At 53.6% G+C, this 12,650-nt stretch overlaps 1 protein-coding gene across 3 annotated transcripts in view; it reads right to left on the reverse strand.

The window, feature by feature from the left end:
- Positions 1–12,650, reverse strand: part of AKT2 (AKT serine/threonine kinase 2) — a 101,453-nt gene that overhangs the window by 30,618 nt on the left and 58,185 nt on the right. The window contains exon 1 of one of the 3 annotated variants that reach the window (XM_089659116.1): positions 3,644–3,772. The exons of the other annotated variants lie outside the window; for them this stretch is intronic. The gene's annotated coding sequence lies outside the window, so the exon portion shown is untranslated. Of the gene's footprint in view, positions 1–3,643; positions 3,773–12,650 lie in introns of those variants that run through there. 3 annotated transcript variants of the gene reach the window in all.

Genomic DNA, 12,650 nt, shown 5'->3' on the forward strand with positions numbered 1-12,650 from the left:
TTCTTCCAGATCTGTGCAGAGTGACTAGTCTGGTCTCCTTCCCCTCAGTTTTCTGCTGACAGCCTGTAATGGGTGGAATCTGCTGGGCCCTTCCTTCAGCCCTACTTTCTCAGAGGCTATGTACAGCACAGTGATGTCTCAGCTACGTTTACACAGCAATATCTGGGATTGCAAAGCCATTTGGTGCACACAAAGTGGATTTAGAGCCTTTGTGCCCATGAGGAATGTATTTAAACATGTTTTTGTGCTTGGAGTTCAGCATTAATTCCACCCAATGCATTGCCTATTCATTGCACTGGGAATAAAAGCCTTGGAGCCCTAATGGCTAAACTACACATGCAATTCTAACCTCCTGTTACTGAGTGATTTATCCTATTTAAAGCAAAATCACCTCACTGGCAGCACATGGATTTCAATACATTGCAAATGATAGGACTACCAATAGATGGGTATATTGCTGAGTAGTATGGGAGTCATCTTGCACTACTAGCAGTGGTGTATTTAGGTTTTGTGCTTCCCTAGGCAACACATAAATTGTCTGCCCCTACGGGCACCGACCCACAACCCCCCTCCCACAGAGAGAGCCTGACATTGACCAACAAACCCTTGCACCCCATCTGGGAGAGCCTTCCACTACCCCCCCTCCGGAAATAGAGAAATACTCATCTTCACAGCTCTGGACATCCCCGGGAGTGAGAGCCAGGTTCTACATACACCATCAAACAGCCCACAATCTCTTGTGGATCCCACCTAGTTCCCATGGTGCGCGTGTCCCTTCTTTCATCCCTTCTTCTAGGCGGAGGTGCTGCCCCCCCTGAAAAATGCCGCCCTAGGCAAGTGCCTTGTTTGCCTTGTGGTAAATACACCCCTGACTACTAGGGTTATGCCTCAAGCTGGCCACATATGGCTCAGTTTTTTTTTTTTTTTTTTTTGTTCAGCTATTGCATTCTGACAGCTGAGAGACAATACACAGATCGGCGGTGCAGCCATTGGCTGCAGCCACTGATCGAGCGGCTCTTGTCTAACAGGTTGGACAGAAGTCGATTGGTAGACTGACTTCTGATTAACTGCAGTGGCCAGACATGGATCAAAATTTTGTTTGCTGGAGTTTGACTTCAAACTGTTTAGTGCATGTACATCTGCTAGTACATCGAACATTTCACTACCCCCACACGGACAATGCTGCTGTCTAAAAGGTGCATCTGTTGCTCCTTCATCCAGATGGTAGGCATCCTAATACAGGTGGTGTTTTACTGGCAGGATGAACAGGTGAAAAGGGAGGAACCTGAAAAAAGAAAAACTAATGCAGCCACCACATCTGATTGGTAAGGTGCAATATATTACATTTTTGGTTTTGTATTTAATACTGCTTTAACCTTATGTACTGCAAATTCTAATAGGCCCAAAAAGTAAAAAAAAAAAAAAAAAACCCCCAAAAACTGGGGAGCGCCCGCATCTCAAAGAACTGCCTGAAAAACCTTGCACGCAAAGTTAGCATCAGATGAGGCCAGAACATCCACTTAGTAGAACGTAGAGAACGTGTGACAGAAGACCAGGTGGCAGCCTTGCAAATCTGGGAAACAGATGCCTGAAGCTGATCTAGTAGAATGCACATTGACAGGAAAGGTGGAACCCGATCCTTGAGACCATAAGCTCATACGATGGAATAAGAAGCCAGGACACCCTACGGGGTCAATCCGGGATGATAAAGAGGGAAACAAACAAACTTCTAGAAAGAGGCAGTGGCTGAGAGATTCTTTACCCTCTACAAAGGTCTTAATCGAGAAGTGAGGCCAATGGCCTCTGAAACATAATAGAAAGGGAAGAAGGGAAGAAAACTTGGCCATTGGTAGTGCTGACAGACAATTGCTGCTCCAGACGTAGCTGCAGGCAGGAGTCATCACACTGGAAAACTCATGGTGTGGAAGCCCTGGGACACGCATCAAGTGAAGTATGCCTTTCGTATCTGATGATGGACCTTGTAAGAAGCAGACTTCCTAGCTTTTATCATCATAGGAATTAAAGCCTGAGATACTCCTGTCCCTCTGAACTTGGGCTTCCAACAGCCATGCCATTAAAGGGAATAAGAAGCAGAATGGCAAAATGGTCTTTAGAACAGAAAATCCTGGTGACCTAGCGGGGCCCACAGACTGTCTGTTTTACCAAGTCAGCATACCACATCCACCTGGGCCATTCCATAGCAATTAGGATCACAAGAATGCCCTCCATCTTGATCCTGCAGAGAAGACCAGAAAGACGTTTCATGGGAGAAAAGGCACAGATCAAGGTGTACTGATCCCACAGAGCGATCAACATCTGCTGCTTCTGCTAGTGGAACCCTTTAACTGCAGACAAACCTGTACAATTGTTGAATTTGGGGGCCAGGAGGTTCACATCTGGCATCCTGCCATCCACCACCTGCAACATAGGTCCTGAACACCTCTGGGTTTAGGGACCACTACCCTGGGCCCAGGTGCTGCCAGCCAATTGTCTGTGCCTGGAACCTACTTGGCTTACCAAGCTGGAATGTGACGTTATAGCCAAGACAGGATTCCATTTTCTCTTAAGGTGTGGCAAAACTTCTGGTTTCTCACTGGTAATTGATGCACTCCACTGCCATGGAACTGCCCGACTGATTCTGGGTCAGATCACCCTCTGGTAGGATGGTTTAATGCTGCAGAGACAGCCAAATTGCCCAAAGTTCCAAGATATTGATCAGGGGACAAGGTTCCTCAAACAACCAAGTCCCTGACACCTAGGAGTCTTCCCCCAGTTAGACAGACAGGCATGGATTCTGTGGATACTCCTAAAGATGTGAACGAAGGATTTTCCACAACTCCAGAGTCAGATTCCTGAACCACCAAACCAAGCATTACTTGGTCGTCTGTGATGGGCAAATCAGTCTATCCAAAGACCAAAACAACTTGTCCCACAAAGACAGAATTGCTGCGTTGTAGAAATCTGAAGGTAAACTGGACAAATGGAACTGCACTGAAACAGGCCATCAGAGCAAAAAGTGAAGAGTCAGACAGCTCCAGAAGAAAGTCAAGCTATGACTGGAAATTTTGAAGCTTCTTCTGTAGAAGAAACTCTCACTTAAGCAGTGTCCAGGACAAGACCCAGAAGTCAAAGGAGGAGTTCGTTCCAGTGACTATTTCTGGAGATTCAAGATCCATCTGAAGTGCTGCTGGAAATAAAAACACTGGTTCACAGAGCCCACAACGACTGCTCTCTCAACAGGGGATTGTCCAAGTATCCCACAATGTAAATGCCACAAGAGTGCAGCAGGACTAGCATTGGGGCCAGCAGCTTGGCATACAGTGCAGATGAGAGGCTGAAAAATGGGCAGGCTGGGCAGGTGCACCACAGCAAAGCATTTGAATCACTGATGCACTAGAAAGATGGTGGTTGGTCATGGTACTCTACAACTCAACAGACGTTAATTTAGATCCAATGCCCATCTGGAAATAGCCAAAGGGTTATTTTTTTCTAGTTATGTTGCCAGTTCATATGCAAAAAGTACTTAACCCGAGAATCACTAATATCTAATGCCATATCACCCTGCAAAACCCTCTATTAAAAGTGTTCGGAATACCATTACAACAGTGCCACAGCACTGCATGCAGTATAATCAGCACATTACCTGTAGCAACTTGTATTTTAGAAGTCCAAGGGCGTAAATGAAAAATGGATACTACGTTTGCTTCTTTGGACACCACAAAGTTTTCCTCCTTCCCTGCCCCATTGCAATGATGGTTGTGTTGCTACAGACATTCAACTTTCATCCGCTTTGCTAAATATATTACCCTGTGGAAGTGCAAATCCACACAACTTCCTACAAAGCTTTGCACATTACAATATCACACACAGGCAGAAGAGCTTAGGACTGAAAGGCTAATGTGTTCTCCGGGATATTTTCCATTATCACATTTGTCTTGAAGCAACTTTCCTTTTAAGCCATGCCGCAGGTGGAAGGAAAAGGTTAATGTTACAGAAGGTAATCCACACAGCTTTCCAGAAATAGCATCTAATCGGGGAGCTAATTTTACCAGCTGTCAGGCACTAGGTAGCAAACTTTCCCCTACATCTTGTTCATCTGCACAAGAAGCAGATCTTTGCCAGGAACACAATGCACTTACTATTAGCGTTCACTTATAATCGGCACACACTTATGCAGGCCATAGATGGGTTGAAAATCGGCCGATATTTCTTTAAAAAAACGAAAAATCGGTCATTCAAGCAGCCGACGTTACCAGCAACGGTAAATAAAAAAAAAATAAATAAAAAAAATCGGCCGATTTTCATCCCGTCTACAGCCGGCAAAAAGTGTCCCTGCAGAGAGCTCGGCTATTTCTTTGACAGTTCCTTGACATTTATAGCGGTTGCAACAATGTATTTGTATCCATTTAGGATACAGATGTTTTTATTCAGAAACAAATAGATATATTGTTGCAACCGCTATAAATGTCAAGGAACTGTCAAAGAAATAGCGGAGCTCTCTGCAGGGACACTTTTTGCCAGACTAGAATTCCTCTTCTTCTTCTTCTTCCTCCTCCTCCGCTTCTTCCTCCTCCTCCGCTTCTTCCTCCTCCTCCGCTTCTTCCTCCTCCTCCGCTTCTTCATCCTCCTCCGCTTCTTCATCCTCCTCCGCTTCTTCATCCTCCTCCGCTTCTTCATCCTCCTCCGCTTCTTCATCCTCCTCCGCTTCTTCATCCTATTCCTCTTTTTGTCTTCCTATTGCAGGTCACTGCTCATGCGCAGATTTTTTTATCGGTAAAAAGATCAGCCGATTTGCCCATCATTGCAGCGAAAATCGGCCGATCGGCAAAATCGGCCGATTTTTTCCAACTTTACCGATAAAAAAAATCTGCCAAAATACCGAAAAACAGCCGAACAATTAGCCCACTAACGATGCGAAAATCGGCCGATTTTATTTTTGGCCGAAAAATCGGCCAATTTTCGACCCATCTATGGCCTGCATTAGGCAGTATATTACAGGAAAATTACAATTACCCCTGGTTCACATATATGTGCGGCCGTGTGGACCGCATTTTGCACGGGCACGAGAGCCCATTCATTTGAATTGACTCCCGTGCCACCACAGGGAAGAAGTCACTGCACTTCTTTGGAAAACGCAGCCCACACGGGAACCTCGGTTCCCAGTGCGGTTGCGTTTTGCAGTGCGGGTGGCGTGCCATTAGAACTAATGGCACCCGCCCACGAGTCCGCATTTCTCTGTGTGGGTGGTGTGGCTGCACGGATTTTCGTGCAGATCCGCAGCGGCACCACCTGCAGAGATGTGAACACTTGTTGTTAAGAGACATACCGGGGGGAATGAAGTAAAGCAAAATGGATACTTTTCTGGTGGTATGGCCCCCTTTAACATGACTTGCATCTAATTCATGGCTGCGTCTCAGTTTCAGAACCAGTACCACCATGTGCACCAGATTTTACTACCGCCACTTTTAAATTCCGATGCCATGGCTGCAGCAGATTCTAAAATTTGTGCCAACTTGCTTACCTAAACACAAATAATGCAGGCCATACATGGGTCGAATTTTGAACAAATTTTCCTTAGAATATCTGACATTTTGTGCGTTTTCTAATCCAATGGTGCCACCATTGATTTCGAAATTCGACCAACCAAGTCTTTGTTGCTACAGAAAAGAATTTTCATGGCCAAGAATTTTCTTTTCTTTCCAGGTCACAGCTCACACGCATTTTTTTTTTAATTATACTTCTCCCACCATGGATTCTAAATTAGTTTGTTTTTCAAAAAAAAAATTCCAACATGCTCAAATTTGATGATCACACAAAAATCAGCTATTTTTGTGACCAACTAATGGTTTGAACGAAAATTCATAGAAAAGATTTTAGAAAGAAAATTCTTTCGTAATTCGACACGCGTGTGGCCGGCTTAACTTTGAGCTAGGATACAAATAGACACCAGTGCTCAGAGTTAGGCATTTGTGCTGGCAAGCGGTCATTACCATAGTAGTTAGGTTGCCACCGTCTACCAGCTTCCTAGCAACTGATGTCTCATCCCGGTCCCATTGAGCTGCCAGCTGGGGATTCTTTGGTAATGTCGTCATCCAGCATCCCTATCTTTGTTTACTTTTAGTTTTCGGCCAAGGAATCTCTAGGCCAGCAGTTGAATGAGACCGGGACTGCGCCATCCGTTGCTAGGACACTGCTGGCTGCATAGATGGAACACTGGTGAAGAAGCCTACATCATTTGAGGGCAAGAATGTACTCCGGACTCATAGTTCCACTTTAAGGGCCCTTTCACATCAGTGCGCTGGGAAATACATGAGTTTTTTTGTGTTTAATGTAGCATGGTAAAATGCAAATCCTCAACATGCAATTTAAGTTCATTTTAGATATGGCTTTCCCCTTTTTCCCCAACAAACAAGCAGAACCATGAACATGTGACTGAATGTATGAAAAAGTGTATTGCATATTTAACACATTTTCAATGCATTAGCAAGGACTATAATGAAATGTTTGTTTAAAAAGAACTGTGCAAGACTTCAAAAAAAACCCAAAACACTGCAATGTGCTGTAAAGTGCTTTATAGATTAGAATGTAAACCATTTCTCCTGCGGTTTTAGGGAGCCATGAACATAGTTTTTAGTGGTGTTAAGGAACCCTAATGCACAGCTCCAGGCAAACACCAGGGCTTTACAGAAAAAAATATCCTCCAGAACATTTGCAAAGCACACGGTTGTGCTTTACAGATGTGTTATATACTTTGCAACTCTGAAAGCAATAAAGCCCAGTTCATCTTCTTGACAAGAGGAGGAGGAAACCTGGTACAGGGCAGATCATGTGAGAGGGCTCACCCTGCCTACCTAGGCATTTATTCTGCAGAAAACCCTCCTTAGAGCACCGCAGGCACCACACTGTGCTACTGCATTTTGTTAATTAAATGTAAAATGCAGATGTGGAGTAATCATTGCTCTCCGTTATAAATAGGTTCCTTAATGTATGTAGCATCTTTGCAAGTTGATAGCTTTCTTACATGTTCACCGGTGGGTAGAAGGAAGAAAGGGAAAAGGAGAAAGGGGAAAGGGGAAAGGAGAAAGGGGAAAGGGGAAAGGAGAAAGGGGAAAGGAGAAAGGGAAAAGGAGAAAGGGAAAAGGAGAAAGGGAAAAGGAGAAAGGGAAAAGGAGAAAGGGAAAAGGAGAAAGGGAAAAGGAGAAAGGGAAAAGGAGAAAGGGAAAAGGAGAAAGGGAAAAGGAGAAAGGGAAAAGGGGAAGGGAGGGGAGGAGCGGAAAGGGGAAGGGAGGGGAGGAGCGGAAAGGGGAAGGGAGGGGAGGAGCGGAAAGGGGAAGGGAGGGGAGGAGCGGAAAGGGGAAGGGAGGGGAGGAGCGGAAAGGGGAAGGGAGGGGAGGAGCGGAAAGGGGAAGGGAGGGGAGGAGCGGAAAGGGGAAGGGAGGGGAGGAGCGGAAAGGGGAAGGGAGGGGAGGAGCGGAAAGGGGAAGGGAGGGGAGGAGCGGAAAGGGGAAGGGAGGGGAGGAGCGGAAAGGGGAAGGGAGGGGAGGAGCGGAAAGGGGAAGTGAGGGGAGGAGCGGAAAGGGGAGGGAGGAGGGGAGGAGCGGAAGGGGAGGAGCGGAAGGGGAGGAGCGGAAGGGGAGGAGCGGAAGGGGAGGAGCGGAAGGGGAGGAGCGGAAGGGGAGGAGCGGAAAGGGAGGAGCGGAAAGGGGAAGGGAGGGGAGGAGCGGAAAGGGAGGAGCGGAAAGGGGAAGGGAGGGGAGGAGCGGGGAGGAGCGGAAAGGGGAAGGGAGGGGAGGAGCGGGGAGGAGCGGAAAGGGGAAGGGAGGGGAGGAGCGGGGAGGAAAGGAAAGGGAGGGGAGGAGCGGGGAGGAGAGGAAAGGGGAGGAGAGGAAAGGGGAGGAGAGGAAAGGGGAGGAGAGGAAAGGGAGGGGAGGAAAGGGAGGGGAGGAGCGGGGAGGAGAGGAAAGGGAGGGGAGGAGCGGGGAGGAGAGGATAGGGAGGGGAGAAGAGGATAGGGAGGGGAGGAGCGGGGAGGAGAGGATAGGGAGGGGAGGAGCGGGGAGGAGAGGATAGGGAGGGGAGGAGCGGGGAGGAGAGGATAGGGAGGGGAGGAGCGGGGAGGAGAGGATAGGGAGGGGAGGAGCGGGGAGGAGAGGATAGGGAGGGGAGGAGCGGGGAGGAGAGGAAAGGGAGGGGAGGAGCGGGGAGGAGAGGAAAGGGAGGGGAGGAGAGGAAAGGGAGGGGAGGAGAGGAAAGGGAGGGGAGGAGAGGAAAGGGAGGGGAGGAGAGGAAAGGGAGGGGAGGAGAGGAGAGGAAAGGGAGGGGAGGAGAGGAAAGGGAGGGGAGGAGAGGAGAGGAAAGGGAGGGGAGGAGAGGAAAGGGAGGGGAGGAGAGGAGAGGAAAGGGAGGGGAGGAGAGGAAAGGGAGGGGAGGAGAGGAGAGGAAAGGGAGGGGAGGAGAGGAAAGGGAGGGGAGGAGAGGAGAGGAAAGGGAGGGGAGGAGAGGAAAGGGAGGGGAGGGGAGGAAAGGGAGGGGAGGGGAGGAGAGGAAAGGGAGGGGAGGAGAGGAAAGGGAGGGGAGGAGCGGGGAGGAGAGGAAAGGGAGGGGAGGAGCGGGGAGGAGAGGAAAGGGAGGGGAGGAGAGGAAAGGGAGGGGAGGAGAGGAAAGGGAGGGGAGGAGCGGGGAGGAGAGGAAAGGGAGGGGAGGAGAGGAAAGGGAGGGGAGGAGAGGAAAGGGAGGAGAGGAAAGGGAGGGGAGGAGAGGAAAGGGAGGGGAGGAGAGGAAAGGGAGGGGAGGAGAGGAAAGGAAGGGGAGGAGCGGGGAGGAGAGGAAAGGGAGGGGAGGAGAGGAAAGGGAGGGGAGGAGAGGAAAGGGAGGGGAGGAGAGGAAAGGGAGGGGAGGAGAGGAAAGGGAGGGGAGGAGAGGAAAGGGAGGGGAGGAGAGGAAAGGGAGGGGAGGAGAGGAAAGGGAGGGGAGGAGAGGAAAGGGAGGGGAGGAGAGGAAAGGGAGGGGAGGAGAGGAGCGGGAGGGGAGGAGAGGAGCGGGAGGGGAGGAGAGGAGCGGGAGGGGAGGAGAGGAGCGGGGAGGAGAGGAGAGGAGAGGAAAGGGAGGGGAGGAGAGGAAAGGGAGGGGAGGGGAGGAAAGGGAGGGGAGGGGAGGAGAGGAAAGGGAGGGGAGGAGAGGAAAGGGAGGGGAGGAGAGGAGAGGAAAGGGAGGGGAGGAGAGGAAAGGGAGGGGAGGAGAGGAGAGGAAAGGGAGGGGAGGAGAGGAAAGGGAGGGGAGGAGAGGAGAGGAAAGGGAGGGGAGGAGAGGAAAGGGAGGGGAGGAGAGGAGAGGAAAGGGAGGGGAGGAGAGGAAAGGGAGGGGAGGAGAGGAAAGGGAGGGGAGGAGAGGAAAGGGAGGGGAGGGGAGGAAAGGGAGGGGAGGGGAGGAGAGGAAAGGGAGGGGAGGAGAGGAAAGGGAGGGGAGGAGAGGAAAGGGAGGGGAGGAGCGGGGAGGAGAGGAAAGGGAGGGGAGGAGAGGAAAGGGAGGGGAGGAGCGGGGAGGAGAGGAAAGGGAGGGGAGGAGAGGGAAGGGAGGGGAGGAGAGGAAAGGGAGGGGAGGAGAGGAAAGGGAGGGGAGGAGAGGAAAGGGAGGGGAGGAGCGGGGAGGAGAGGAAAGGAAGGGGAGGAGCGGGGAGGAGAGGAAAGGGAGGGGAGGAGAGGAAAGGGAGGGGAGGAGAGGAAAGGGAGGGGAGGAGAGGAAAGGGAGGGGAGGAGAGGAAAGGGAGGGGAGGAGAGGAGCGGGGAGGAGAGGAGAGGAGCGGGGAGGAGAGGAGCGGGGAGGAGAGGAGAGGAGCGGGGAGGAGAGGAGAGGAGCGGGGAGGAGAGGAAAGGGAGGGGAGGAGAGGAAAGGGAGGGGAGGAGAGGAAAGGGAGGGGAGGGAGGAGAGGAAAGGGAGGGGAGGAGAGGAGAGGAAAGGGAGGGGAGGAGAGGAGAGGAAAGGGAGGGGAGGAGAGGAAAGGGAGGGGAGGAGAGGAAAGGGAGGGGAGGAGAGGAAAGGGAGGGGAGGAGAGGAAAGGGAAGGGAGGAGCGGGAAGGGAGGAGCGGGAAGGGAGGAGCGGGAAGGGAGGAGCGGAAAGGGGAAGGGAGGGGAGGAGCGGGAAGGGAGGAGCGGAAAGGGGAAGGGAGGGGAGGAGCGGGAAGGGAGGAGCGGAAAGGGGAAGGGAGGGGAGGAGAGGAAAGGGAGGGGAGGAGAGGAAAGGGAGGGGAGGAGAGGAAAGGGAGGGGAGGAGAGGAAAGGGAGGGGAGGAGAGGAAAGGGAGGGGAGGAGCGGGGAGGAGAGGAAAGGAAGGGGAGGAGCGGGGAGGAGAGGAAAGGGAGGGGAGGAGAGGAAAGGGAGGGGAGGAGAGGAAAGGGAGGGGAGGAGAGGAAAGGGAGGGGAGGAGAGGAAAGGGAGGGGAGGAGAGGAAAGGGAGGGGAGGAGAGGAAAGGGAGGGGAGGAGAGGAAAGGGAGGGGAGGAGAGGAAAGGGAGGGGAGGAGAGGAGCGGGAGGGGAGGAGAGGAGCGGGAGGGGAGGAGAGGAGAGGAGCGGGGAGGAGAGGAGAGGAGCGGGGAGGAGAGGAGAGGAGCGGGGAGGAGAGGAGAGGAGCGGGGAGGAGAGGAGAGGAGCGGGGGGAGGAGAGGAGCGGGGAGGAGAGGAGAGGAGCGGGGAGGAGAGGAGAGGAGCGGGGAGGAGAGGAGAGGAGCGGGGAGGAGAGGAGAGGAGCGGGGAGGAGAGGAGAGGAGCGGGGAGGAGAGGAAAGGGAGGGGAGGAGAGGAAAGGGAGGGGAGGAGAGGAAAGGGAGGGGAGGAGAGGAAAGGGAGGGGAGGAGAGGAAAGGGAGGGGAGGAGAGGAAAGGGAGGGGAGGAGAGGAGAGGAAAGGGAGGGGAGGAGAGGAGAGGAAAGGGAGGGGAGGAGAGGAAAGGGAGGGGAGGAGAGGAAAGGGAGGGGAGGAGAGGAAAGGGAGGGGAGGAAAGGGAGGGGAGGAGAGGAAAGGGAAGGGAGGAGCGGGAAGGGAGGAGCGGGAAGGGAGGAGCGGGAAGGGAGGAGCGGGAAGGGAGGAGCGGAAAGGGGAAGGGAGGGGAGGAGCGGGAAGGGAGGAGCGGAAAGGGGAAGGGAGGGGAGGGGAGGAGCGGGAAGGGAGGAGCGGAAAGGGGAAGGGAGGGGAGGAGAGGAAAGGGAGGGGAGGAGAGGAAAGGGAGGAGAGGAAAGGGAGGGGAGGAGAGGAAAGGGAGGGGAGGAGAGGAAAGGGAGGGGAGGAGAGGAAAGGGAGGGGAGGAGAGGAGAGGGAGGGGAGGAGAGGAGAGGGAGGGGAGGAGAGGAGAGGGAGGGGAGGAGAGGAAAGGGAGGGGAGGAGAGGAAAGGGAGGGGAGGAGAGGAAAGGGAGGGGAGGAGAGGAAAGGGAGGGGAGGAGAGGAAAGGGAGGGGAGGAGAGGAAAGGGAGGGGAGGAGAGGAAAGGGAGGAGAGGAAAGGGAGGGGACGAGAGGAAAGGGAGGAGAGGAAAGGGAGGGGAGGAGAGGAAAGGGAGGGGAGGAGAGGAAAGGGAGGGGAGGAAAGGGCGGGGAGGAGAGGAAAGGGAGGAGAGGAAAGGGAGGGGAGGAGAGGAAAGGGAGGGGAGGAGAGGAAAGGGAGGGGAGGAGAGGAAAGGGAGGGGAGGAGAGGAAGGGGAGGAGAGGAAAGGGAGGGGAGGAGAGGAAAGGGAGGGGAGGAGAGGAAAGGGAGGGGAGGAGAGGAAAGGGAGGGGAGGAGAGGAAAGGGAGGGGAGGAGAGGAAAGGGAGGGGAGGAAAGGGAGGGGAGGAGAGGAAAGGGAGGGGAGGAGAGGAAAGGGAGGGGAGGAGAGGAAAGGGAGGGGAGGAGAGGAAAGGGAGGGGAGGAGAGGAAAGGGAGGGGAGGAGAGGAAAGGGAGGGGAGGAGAGGAGCGGGAGGGGAGGAGAGGAGCGGGAGGGGAGGAGAGGAGCGGGAGGGGAGGAGAGGAGCGGGAGGGGAGGAGAGGAAAGGGAGGGGAGGAGAGGAAAGGGAGGGGAGGAGAGGAAAGGGAGGGGAGGAGAGGAAAGGGAGGAGAGGAAAGGGAGGAGAGGAAAGGGAGGAGAGGAAAGGGAGGAGAGGAAAGGGAGGAGAGGAGAGGAAAGGGAGGGGAGGAGAGGAAAGGGAGGGGAGGAGAGGAAAGGGAGGGGAGGAGCGGGGAGGAGAGGAAAGGGCGGGGAGGAGAGGAAAGGGAGGGGAGGATCGGGGAGGAGAGGAAAGGGAGGGGAGGATCGGGGAGGAGAGGAAAGGGAGGGGAGGAGCGGGGAGGAGAGGAAAGGGCGGGGAGGAGAGGAAAGGGAGGGGAGGATCGGGGAGGAGAGGAAAGGGAGGGGAGGATCGGGGAGGAGAGGAAAGGGAGGGGAGGATCGGGGAGGAGAGGAAAGGGAGGGGAGGATCGGGGAGGAGAGGATCGGGGAGGAGAGGAAAGGGAGGGGAGGATCGGGGAGGAGAGGAAAGGGAGGGGAGGATCGGGGAGGAGAGGAAAGGGAGGGGAGGATCGGGGAGGAGAGGAAAGGGAGGGGAGGATCGGGGAGGAGAGGAAAGGGAGGGGAGGATCGGGGAGGAGAGGAAAGGGAGGGGAGGATCGGGGAGGAGAGGAGAGGGAGG

The sequence above is a fragment of the Staurois parvus genome, unplaced genomic scaffold (assembly GCF_062004578.1).
Source record: "Staurois parvus isolate SC_StPar_1 unplaced genomic scaffold, SC_StPar_1.0 ptg001133l, whole genome shotgun sequence".
NCBI classification, from domain to species: domain Eukaryota; kingdom Metazoa; phylum Chordata; class Amphibia; order Anura; family Ranidae; genus Staurois; species Staurois parvus.